We start from the raw sequence: 12,828 nt of genomic DNA on the forward strand, positions 1-12,828 counted from the left end.
ATAAATATTATCGTCGAATGACAATTAACATAATTGACGAATTAATAGCTTGCACATCAAAATCTCTCACGTGTATTTCTGTTAACCAGAGGATAACCTAAAAATATGAAAAATACTAAGCGAGTAAAAACATTAATTCATATAATTGCCGGTTTCTATAAACATGTCAATATTTTTTGCCAATTACCATAAATTTTACGATGGTTATTCAAGAAATCTTAATACCCATGCCCCTTAATATTTCTATTTAACCATTGAACTTCACTGCGGGACACATATAATACATATTGTCATCCCTTTCGTTATCTATGATAAAACAAAGACAACAATATGTATTAATACAAATTACTGCAGTCACAGTAAGACCTCTCAATCTTAATCATCAAGTTTGAGTTATATTCCTTACACAGAACATAGCTTTGAATAGGTACCGTTAGAGAGGTTATGTTTTTATACTAGTTTTTGTGCACTGGTAACCAATAGTTAGAAAACGTATCTGGTCATCTCTTCTGTTATTTCTATTTCCCTGTAATATTCTGTCATTACTGTGTTAATTCAATGCGAAGTTATATCATTCAATTTATATACCTGATGAATTTTTCAGTTATCACAAAAATTCCTATTTATATTACAATTAAAATCTTCTGGAATAACTAAGTATTTAAATGTAACTTTAAATTCTGAATTGGAAATTGTATGAACAATGTAATAATAATATATATTCGTCTTGTTATATATAGTATATCTTGATGCGTATGTTTGATTAGTGCTGTTTTGAATGTAATCTAATAAACTAAGATAAATTAATTCTGATGAATCACCTTGAAAATTGGAGGATTCAAGGGAATTAAAAGTGGCTGAGATCCAAAATTATGAGAATTTTAAATATATTTGAAATTCATTATTTTGTTAAACATTAACTTTCCGCGCTGTAATAGGATTTTAGTCACTTGATTTAAACACGCAAAAAGGTTAAACGTATTTTTTTGCTAAAATTTACTGTCAGGAGCAACTTCTCATCCTCATTCACATTACTGGACCCGCCATTTTGTTTTATATGTGTGATCTTATTATGTTAATAATAGACTAAACGTGCCATTTGGGGTTATTGTAAACAATATAAGAAAGTCTGATGTTTGTCCTAGAAATCAGTGTTCTTAATAAAATTATAATTAGCTCTATTAATAAGTACTTATTACAATAGAAACATTTAAGCTATTTTACCACTAGTTGTTCTTTATGTTTAATTAACTAGTCTTTTTTTAATTAGACACGTATGTATCAGTTTGTAAAAATAACTTAAATTTATATTAAACCAAAGAACAAAATTTTCTGACATTTTTTTTTATTTTGACGGTGTAATTGGACTGTTTTATATTAAGTAGACATTATTGTTATGAAACCTGACATACCAATCAGCATTTACGAAAATGTATTTTAGTACACTAAGTTTTTCGACATCGATGAATCATTGTATTAAAACTACCGACATATTTATACAATTTAATAGAACTTTTTTGATGACAATTGTTTTATTATTCATATCCTTAAATCTTTTTTCAAATAGAGTTTAAAATGGCCCAGACTGGTGCACGTTCAAGACAATTAGTGTTATTACATAAGGTAATATCTGAGATAACATTATGAATATTATCTTAATCAGAAATCTTCTGAGATCCGCTTTAAACAGCTACCAACTTCTAAATGTCTTGAATATCAAATTACTCCTAAAGTCTTGACCCATAGGTGCCCTGGGCGCAGGACTGCAATAAACAAATTTCAGTACATCAAGTCAATTCCTACTTAATCACTGAATATCTGTTGTTCAGTATTCATATTTGATTCTCTTGAGAAAATACAATTCAAATTAATCCGGAAATTTAGGTTCCAGTGATACGTCATATCTCTATTGCCAATGGCATTCGCAAAGCCGTGCTGTTCACTGTCAGAATTTATGAGTCCGCATGGCAATAAATAGTTTGTTGGTAAATACCTTTCACTTTGACTAGTTTATTACTGGCCATTTGTTACCGACTCGGTTGTTGCAGATCAAACTGCGTCGAGTAAAATGCTATATATGTTGGCAAGTGTTTGACACATTGCCAATCAAGTTACTGTTTCCTACTGCCATAGTTGGTTTATTAATAAACCTAAAGTTACAAAACATGGATAATAATCAAACAAACGATTTAAAAGTAGTTTTTTTTTTTTACGTCAAATTCCTTAGTTTTAATTTGAAATGATTGAAATAACAAGTGATTTACAAGATATTTTTGTAAAAAAAGAAAATGGTTTAAGAAAAATGTAGAATTATTTAATTTATAAGCGGTTGCCCGCAACTTAGTCAGTGTGCAATTAAAAAAACAACAATAACTTAGACTCTCGCATACATCGGTCACCTTCCAGTTAAAATTTCGTAAAAATGGGTCCAGCTTTTTTGGTGATTACCCGAAACTAACGCGGATTTGGACAATTACACAAACAAACAAACATAAACAACATATAACCGGTTGAATATTAACGTTTTTATCCGGTGTCGACACCGACTAACGGAGGCCCTTCATCAAGGTGATTGGGACTTGTAGTTGGTACCGACACTGCACAAATACGTGAGTGTTAAGCCGTTTATATATTAGTTTATGATAATGTCTTACGAAAGTTTAAATAGTTTAATGGGAAAAACAGACAAACATAGTTTATATATTGGTTTTTCCTTATAAGTAACGCAAATACATAAAGTGTACTAAATATATTAAATATTATAAACAGTATATTATATTAAGACACTATAATTTTATTAATTGTATAGATACTTTATTTACACTTGACTGTTAAGTGTAAAGTGAAGTCGCCTGCAGCGTCATTGAATTCAGATAAAGTTATCAAACTTCTTAATGGATTTTCGCTACTCTGCAGACTTCTGCATTAAGTTTTAAACTAGTTGCAATGGATTAATAACTGTAAAATATATTTGGAATATAAAATAAAATAGAAATATGATTTAATAAATTTATGAAATATATATATAAATGAAAATAAAAGATCGAAAGATTAATAGAAGTTGCGCCCAAATAAAAATAAAAATTACATACTTTTATATCATAAAATGTATATTTCAACATCAGGCGACGACTGAGATGAAATAAGCGCAAAATACTTCATCGGTAAAATGTGTTTGTATATTTAAGAAAGGTACTGTTGTGAATTTGTAAGAACAAATAAGAAATGGAAATAACTTTTCCCGTCTATCGATGCGGATATTTTCTATAAAAGTTATCGACAGTAAGTTATTGTAACAAGAAAAAGAGTGGTTCAGATAACGATCTCCGCTTGAAAATTGATTTCGATTTGGGTAACTTCGTTTTACGAATAGCAATGTTGTATAAGAAGGGGTTGCCAGCTTTTTCCCAGCGGATCCCCAAAATGAATACGTAATATTCTCTTCTATATTCGCAACAGTACGCCACTATATGAATTTAATATTTACTTCAACATAGTGCTGTGCTACATAATGCTCTCAAAAAAACAAATAAATGAATAATATTTCTGATTTAATATTTTCAAACCCATAGAAATATTAAATTAGGTATAATTAAGTAAAAGAGAGTAAAGAAAAGTCGAGGTATTAGAACTGGCTTTTGTTTTATGTACCTTCCATTTGTTTCCATGATCTGTATGTAAAAAATCTTATCAAAGTTCTTGAATAAATATTCTCTAATACTCATTGTATATGGATAATATATTGGCCATTATTCGAGCCAAATTCCCACTCGAGTAGGAGGTTGAATTGTCCAGAACAATTGAAATGGCACAACGCCAACAAGAAATCAGTTGTATCACCATCAATTGTAAATTTCTACAACCGCGTCGTAAACGTGTTCCATCTACAAAGTACAAAGCACTTCGCTCTTGTGGTCGATTGCAAATTTAATTTAAAAAAAAAATCAAAATAAATTATAACAGATCAGTGTCTCATATATAAAAACATCGCAAAGCTTTCTAACTACCCCCGTAGATAACGGTTTATTATGTAAGAAAAGCATCCATAGCAGTACAATGAATATTAAATTCTCAGCAAAAAAAAATTAAGGATAGACAAATTAGCGATGTAATGTTGTGCCGGAATATTCAATACACGTATAGAGACGTCAATCAAGCTGTCGCGTTATAAACCTAATGAGGCACAAATAAGCCAAAATGTCTATCAATATGCAGATAAATTGGCTATGGATATATAGAATGGAGGGGAAATAAGTTATTTATGAACCGTCTTTGATGTCACTATCTTTTTATCCCTTGCATTTGCTTTGAAAACAGACTTAATTAAATGTTTCCATGCAAGTCTTAAGGTAGTCGAATTACACGGTTACTTAATATTGTGTTTGTGTAAGGCCCTTCGTACACAAAGCAACGTATTATAGCCGGCGATTTTAGTCGCTAAGCGACTTATGCAATCCAATGCAATGCAATAAAAGTTAGTACACAGAAATGCGTCGCCAACATTTAGTTTTTTCTTAGCCAAAGCCAGTCACCTGGTGTTTTTCAAGATCGTCATGACAAAAGTCGCTGCAATTTTTAAAATGGCGGAGCAAATCTATACAGTTGACGTTTTGTAAATTCGTGTTAGCTGTGTGGTCGTTATACCTGTACTGACCAAATAGACGACCTGCTTTAATGATTCAACGTTGTGTGTACGGAGCCCACGCCACGCGATTCTCGCGACGCAAGCATTCAAAGTTAGTTTCTAAGATTTATGTTTATTCGTGTACGAAGGGCCTTAAAAAGAGAGTAGATTTTCCATAAACTAAAATAATGATACAATTTAGCTAATATTTTACAACGGTTAGTATAATAGTATGAACTAATTAATTATTAAAATTTGACACTGATCGGACATTCCGCAGTCTCATGGGTATAGAAATGACACATGCCCAAACCAATTAATTAGACATACGAAGGCTCTATCCAATTATTAAATGAGACATCACAATAGTGTATTCAAGATAAACGAACGATATTAATTAAATTAAACCGATTTTTTTTTAGATTTTGCGTTTACACAAAATTATCACTACTTCATACGTACATACATCTTATACGTAATGTCATCTTATATCTAGTGTCTTATTTGTTATGTGGTCTCCATTAATAAGAAAAATCTAAACTAAGAGCTTACCGCTCATTTAAGTCCTCTGCGTGCGGATGTAAGTGAAATTATTACTTTAATAATTTCCAAAATCTGAATCCGGGATTTTGGACTATGTATTTATTAACAGTGTCGAGCTTAATACAAACCGCTGACTCAGTACCTAGCTAAAATCTGAACACGTAATCACGACGTCTGTTGCTGTCATAGAACAGAACGAAATCAGAATAATGGCGCTGAGGTCGCGCAAACGATATTTGGCGCGGCTTAAATTGTCACATTTCACGGTTTTCGGATGTCAATTTTTGCAGATTAGGAATTATTTTGTTGGGTACAAAGGTCCTCTCACTGAGGCTAGTCTAATAATGGACCAATGACACCGATCAAATATACATATCGTGGATTAAATATTATAATAGCAACAGTTATTTTGTAAATAACTAGCAAAAATAACACCTAGTATTTGTAATAACAGTTTCTGTTGTTTTATTGTTATAAAAATTACAATAGAGAGAAAAAAATATCGAAGTACTAAGTCTGTAGTTAATTTCTCTGGAGACAAGGCATTTTTACAGTGACAGGTACCGCTTAACGTGATTGAAATCCTTTAAAGAAAAACACTCTCTGTTGATATAGATAATTGTTTTTTTCTTAGAAAATAATCATTCCAATGGATTATGAAAGTTTATGAATAAGAAATTTTAGTTGAATGTTATCTGGGTCTGTAATCATGGATGTTGATGGTTTTGGGTCCCTCAAGTATTGAGAGCACAGATATAAATTTCTGTCTGGTTACTTTATTAAATTTTCTGACACTTACAAAAGTTCATTTTGATCGCAAATCCCGTGCCCACAAATTCAACGAGATCCTTAATTTTCCTTGTCATCTACGCTGATAATGTTACAAGCTTCGAGCTTATTACGCAGGCTAATTTAATAAACTTTGTCTTTAACAAAAATTTATTAATTTTTATAACATTGCTTTTCAACTTATTCTTGTAACTTGATAAATATGACGTTAAACGCCTTTTGTAACGTTCGAAAGATTTTTGTCGATCATTACTTTTATGTTAAAACAAAAATAGGTATATCAAGATTCTACCTAGGAAAGCAACATAATTTGTAACGAGATTTATTTTGTCCTACTTTCGAGGGTCGGCAAAGTATGTACTACTCGTCCATACATCTCTATCAGCCGTCATAACTGAATTTACCCCCTTACGCATATCTTCTTTCACACAATCTTACTACTTACTTGCTTTTTTCTACTCTTGGATACAAATAATTAACAACTTTTTAATCATAGTTTTAAGGCATCCTATGAAGACGAAGTCGCGGGTAACGGTTTAAATTTATTTAATCTGAGAGAAAAATATTATGCCTAGATTTTCATGCCTAGATGCAAATGAACTGTGCATAAAAATTGAAATTGATATTTGTTTGTATATTTCCCTCGCGTTCGAGTAACTCGACGCCGGCGACTGCCGCGACTACTTACCATGATTGCAATCAACGCACGCTACAGAAGGGGCTTACTATGTCTAACAAGCGTACATATTTCATATAAAATAATAGATTTCTATTGTTAACTATTTATTGCCAACGTCTTCGTCCGTGGAATAACATAGAAAAGTTACTTACCTGTACATCTTTATTATATTTTCTTAATACTCTCACAGAATTTATAAAGTAAAAATTATTGAATTAGCACGAAAGTAATTGTAACGTTTTATTAATTGATGATATCACAGAAAAAATATAAATAGATTAAGAAGTGGATAGATATATGTAGTAACTTGCATTTTTATTTAATTCCAATCGTATACTGTTTAAAAGACATGAAAAAGTTTGCGAGAATCGTTATTCCGTGGAGAGTACAAAACGATACCGCTTAAATTATGCCGTTTCCTACAATTTTAAGCAGAACTTCGGAAAATGCTCGGGAAATTGTCTGCTTATATTTACAGTCGAACATGTTCCTAGGAAATTATTTAAGCACAACTGTATTTTTATGGAAATTTCAATACGAACACTATAAATGCAAGATTCTAAATTGAAAAATTTCAAGAGTGAACTAGTTACTTACATTATCCAACTTTATTCTACTAACATTTCACCAATAATTTACTTTATCCAGTATTTTAGACACATATGCACAAACATACAACTTAGATTTTTTATATAGAAAGTTAGTAATCCATGTTCAGAAATTTGAAATACTAATTTAATATCTCAACTCTTGGTGGTATCTTAATTCTTTGGAGCTATCTAAGTTCAATTAAATGCTACTTAAAATCTTCAGAACAGTTTTTCTACAGAACACGAAAACAGAGACGATTTTTCACATATATTTTTACTTAGCTAGAACACTTCAATGATTATACAAATACATTTTATACAAGTTGCCGGTAAGTGTGTTTCCGTCCAAATATGACGTAGGGACCTTCAAGAGTAGAGGAAATAGGCACTTACTAAACTAGCGCGTGCCACCTTTCGATGACATCACCACTTGACATCAGGTGAGATCGTGGAAAAGAGCTTTAAAAAAACAAGCTGTCGCACACGACTTTGTTCGCGCGGCATTTAAAAAAAGCTTGATAGCCTATGTGTTCTTCCAGAGTATGTTCTACATCTGAGCCAAATATCATCAAGATCCGTTGAGCCGTTCCGGAGATACCTTCAAATAAACATCCATCCATCCAATTAAACATTCGCATTTATAATATTAGTAATACATAGAAATCGCTCTCGTTATTGTTAAATGTTTAATAAAACTTGTTATTTCAATTGGTCAAAATTCGATCATAATTCATGACCAATTTTTGTTTGTATTAAAAATATTTTAATGCACTTTTTCTCCATGTCTACTTTAACAGTGTCAAATTTCACGTTCAACTGTTTTCGCAATTTCCTTACAATCATTAAAAACATTTATTTACAGCCGCGAAAAATATCGCGCTTTGAATCGAGCAAATTTTTTTTTACAATAATCTTACATCTTAATCTTACTAATATTATAAATGCGAAAGTTTAGATGGATGGATGTTGTTAGAAGGTACAGGAACAGCTCAACGGATCTTGATGAAATTTTGCACAGATGTAGAACATAGTCTGAAAGAACGCAAAGGCTACTTATTAAGTTTTTTTTTTAATTAAGCGCGGGCAAATTTATTATTTGTCTTCTAAAATATATATTTATTTTTTTAATGTAAATTCATCGTTTGTTCAAGCGTTATTAAAATGTACCTCATCTAAACGTATTTAAGAAACGCTATTAATGATATTCACGCGTTTAAAAACACAGACGGCCCGTTTGCCGTAGGCTAAGCTGCTACCACAATACACTCAGTTAATTTCCCAAAGGATTTGTATCAAAAACAACCTTTTAACACATGTCTATTTATTCGTTTTAAATGTGATATATTAATTAACGCACGCAACATTTCACATTTCATACTTTGTACACACGATATATGTACTCGTATTTACGTTACGAATAAGGGCTCTCCTTATTCGTAACGTATATACTTAATTTAAAAAAAAATACCTGTCTGTCTTTCCGCTAATCCACTTTTGTTTCGGGTAATCTCCGAAATGTCTGGTTTCATTTTATTGTGACTTTGATGGGAAGGTAGCTGATGAATGCAGGAATTTTATTCCTGCGCTGAAGAAGTCTCCGGCGACCGCTTTAGCAAAAAAAACATAAATACATATTTTAAATTATTTCTTAATTTATACAGTTAAAATACTAATCAATGAAAATATTTATTAAATATTTCTGTATCCCAGTACCTGCTAATAGCCACTTATAGTCTCCGAACTTCTACAACGAATAGTTGCCAACTATAGTTTTCAACTTGCACGTAAAATTAATAGCAACTTCGTATTTTGAACTGCAACTTTAATGTAGCGAATAAAATAATTCCTCCACTAATTTTCGACAACCCGGCAACATTATTAATGGAAGATAAATTATTATTTATACATATAATTCGTTAATAAAGTACACACACTTAAGGCAAATTATTTTCAATTTTTTTTTTTGTTCAAAATTTCATGCTAGTTTGCTTGAATATATAGAAATAATGCATTTATAATGTGACAATAAGCAACAGAAACAAAGCGTAGATGACGAAATTCTATCGCCCAGATTAGAAACATACTAAAGAAAGGCAATACCAAGAGTACTCGTAATCGAAAATATAATGTTAATATAATACGGATATAGAAAAGGCGAGAAAAATATTCGAGCGCCGTACAAAATAAAATTTCGGATTCGATACCCCTTGGGATATGGGTATGAGCATTCTTTATTTATTTTTCTTGTTCATTTTGATAAAAGAAGAAAATCGCATATTGTGGTTGGTAGTGGGAAACCCTTTATTTTCTTTTTTTTTCAGAAGGGAATGCTTTATAAAATACATACTCCGCGCCCCGGGGGGGACGCGGTAGTGATGTGGGATTCTCTTCCCCATGGGAAGCATATCCACTAAACCCTTCTGTGCCTGGGTATTGGGAAACCCAATCCTAGTCCACAGCTGGACTAGGTCTGGTCCGAGCTAACAATTATGATGATGGTGGTGATGATATAAAACAAGACTTTCTGTACATTACTTAAATAAATGTCTGCAATATTTCTTAACAACTTAAGAAAGAAAAAAACATAAAGTAGAAATAACCAACGTTCCAAATACGACAAGTAAGTTTCTATCGTACAAGGGCAGTTTGCTATCGATTTATTATTGTTTGAAAGGGATCGCAGAGGGCCGCTTGAAACTTTTATTACACTTAAGCCTCGTACAAAAAGCTTACAATAAATTATTACAATTAAACGTATTTTTCATTTTTTTGGACCTGATTAAATAAACGTTAAGATAATACTATTTTATTTTCGTGGTTTATCTAACTTCTATAATATATTGATTTATATTAAACATTCAGCAAAATCATTATTAATATCTCTAACAAAAGTTACGATTTATCCATCCATCCGATAATTATAAATGCGAAAATTTATGGACATTTGACACATAGATAGATACAGACAATTACAAATGAAGATGCGGGCAAAAGCTAGTCTTACGAGCATGTTAGAAGTCAATATACTGTTATTCTCTTTCCATCAATTAGATAACATAATATTTCCCCATCGTGGGGCTCGGAGTCTATGCGAGTCAGAGGTGTTTAGGCCATAGTCAACCACGTTGACCAAGTGCAGGTTGACTTCACGACGTTTTCCTTCAGAGTAACAATTGTTTTTATAAATACTCAAGGGATATCTAGTATTCTACTGTTCACAATTAACTAACTGTTATGAAACAAATTGATTTCTTAACAATGTACTTAGACTAACTCAGTTGAAGTATTTTAAAATTCTTGTTAAACAAGTTTGCCAATTAACTTTAGCTTCACTTCAAATTGCTTCGCCCTAATGAATAGAGTGAGATGTTTATAAGAACAAATTATTCCTAGTATATTTACTTGTTTCGCAACATCGAGGGCATTTTCGTTTAATATGCTTTAAGTAGTTTGTAGGACTTCAACGAAACGGATAGAAAATGCTGTTAACTTATTATCTAACAAGATATAATACTTTATCAGTCAGTCTGCGTTGGTTCGCACACTCACCGTTGGTTTCCACTGTGACATGTACAAAAAACATCCAGCAATTAAATTCTACCATTTCACATTTCTGTAAATCGTCATTTTTGACCAGATTTTTCTTATCTGACAAGGGAACACCGAGAAGATCATTGACACCCCGAATGCGTTACCGGTCTATGAAGAGGTACGCTCGCTTCTTGATTAACCTTAAGTCGTACTATTTTTTGAATACACTATACACTATACACTAATGGATATTCTTAAATTGACAATCGATGTGTAAAATTAATTATATGTATTCATTTAAATCTCGGCTTTGTAAAGTAACGGAAACAATTACAATGGCAGATTAAGCTGGCTTCCGCGAGAGTCAAATTCAATTTGCATTCTGAAATCTTTTAATCCCAATTTACGAATGTTAAACTAACAACAACAAGTTCCAATCACAGACAACAAACTCGTTTCTGATTTATTATGTTATTGATATTCCCTGTTATTACTTGATTAACAAAAAAAATGTTCTCGCAACATAAATTAATTATTACAATTTATCGTCCCAAATAATCTTTGGTGATTCGATTAATCTAAAGCCCGCGACACACTATCTTACAGTTTTAACTGGACAGTCGGACTATTCAGTTATATTGTGCAAAGTATTTGTTTTTTTTTTTTGTGAATGAGTAGTCACTGTTTGCCTTGAAGAGGTATATACAGCTTCACCAGGCTTGAGGAAGCCGGGCGCAGATGGCGCTTAACCTAAACCACGTTTAGGAGTAACTAAGCGCGAAGGTCTTCAGGAGTCTCGGTTCGTGCGGTTACCTCCATTTAACTGTTCAATTTAAACGTGCGTAGCGGTCCTAAATTTCATACTCAGTCATAGACATTATCAAACTCGAATACAATATTCAAACCCACGAATTTACGAATACGAACATCATTAGTACTTTAAAAGTATTTACACGATATGTTTTGTTTTATTTGTGTTTTGCGAATGAATTCCTTTCCCACGTAAAATGGTAAAAATATTTTTTTAAAACAATGTGTATCCATTTCGTGTTTGAACGTAAAGCCTAAATATTATTTCGGCTATCCATTTAAAAAAAAACTGGCAGACCGTTCTGTTTATTTGACATTGGTATTCGGTAAACGTGCTGACCCAAATCCAAATCAATTTATACAGAGGCCGTCCACTGAGTCAATGCTTTTTATACAAACCAATAGTTTTGTACAAAGCGTTATTCGAATTGGCGCATAATTATTTTCGATTTATCTATTTTTTACATACAAACATTAATTTTAATTAAATGTAACATTTATTTCCGACAATATGAACAATTGCATATTTAAAATATTATATTAACACCGTGGGTTTCTGAGACCAAAGACTTTGTTTAAAATTGTTATCTCTGTTTAAACAAAGATAATGATAGGGATAAGGATATGTTTTACACAGAGCTTTTGGTCTGAGAAACACACGGTAAATCTACACTCGCCAACATTAGTCGAGCAATATTAAATAAAAACGAAACACATTAATCTTCTGTTAGTCGGGGAAAAAAATAATGTACATAAATACATCATAAATATTTATACAGGAAGTAACGAAATAATTCGATATAGTATGAGTAGCAAAAACAATTAAACTTAATCCATCCCGGATTTAATCCGACCGCGGAATCAGACTTCAATTTGCACAACGATATGAATACATTTTCATGTCGAATGGATGAATGGTACAAATATATGTCCACACATAAATGTTAAGAAAATAAGATTAAGTAGATAAATATTAAAAGTTAAATATGACCTTTAATATTGATCTACTTAACTAGCTGTCGCCAGTGACTCCGTCCGCGTGGAATTGAAGAAAAAAAAACTTAAAAAGTATCCTATTTGTTCCACCGGATAATGCTGTACATCTATGCCAAATTTATCAAGATACAAACAAAATTAGTGACAACGACGCGACCCATAATCGTTAGAAAGGTTGGATAAAAGTTAAATTTATATCTCAAAAGGCGTCAAGCCTTTGATTGTTTTTAATTCATCTATTATTCCATAAAAATGTTTATTTGTAT

The sequence above is a fragment of the Papilio machaon genome, chromosome 12 (assembly GCF_912999745.1).
Source record: "Papilio machaon chromosome 12, ilPapMach1.1, whole genome shotgun sequence".
NCBI classification, from domain to species: domain Eukaryota; kingdom Metazoa; phylum Arthropoda; class Insecta; order Lepidoptera; family Papilionidae; genus Papilio; species Papilio machaon.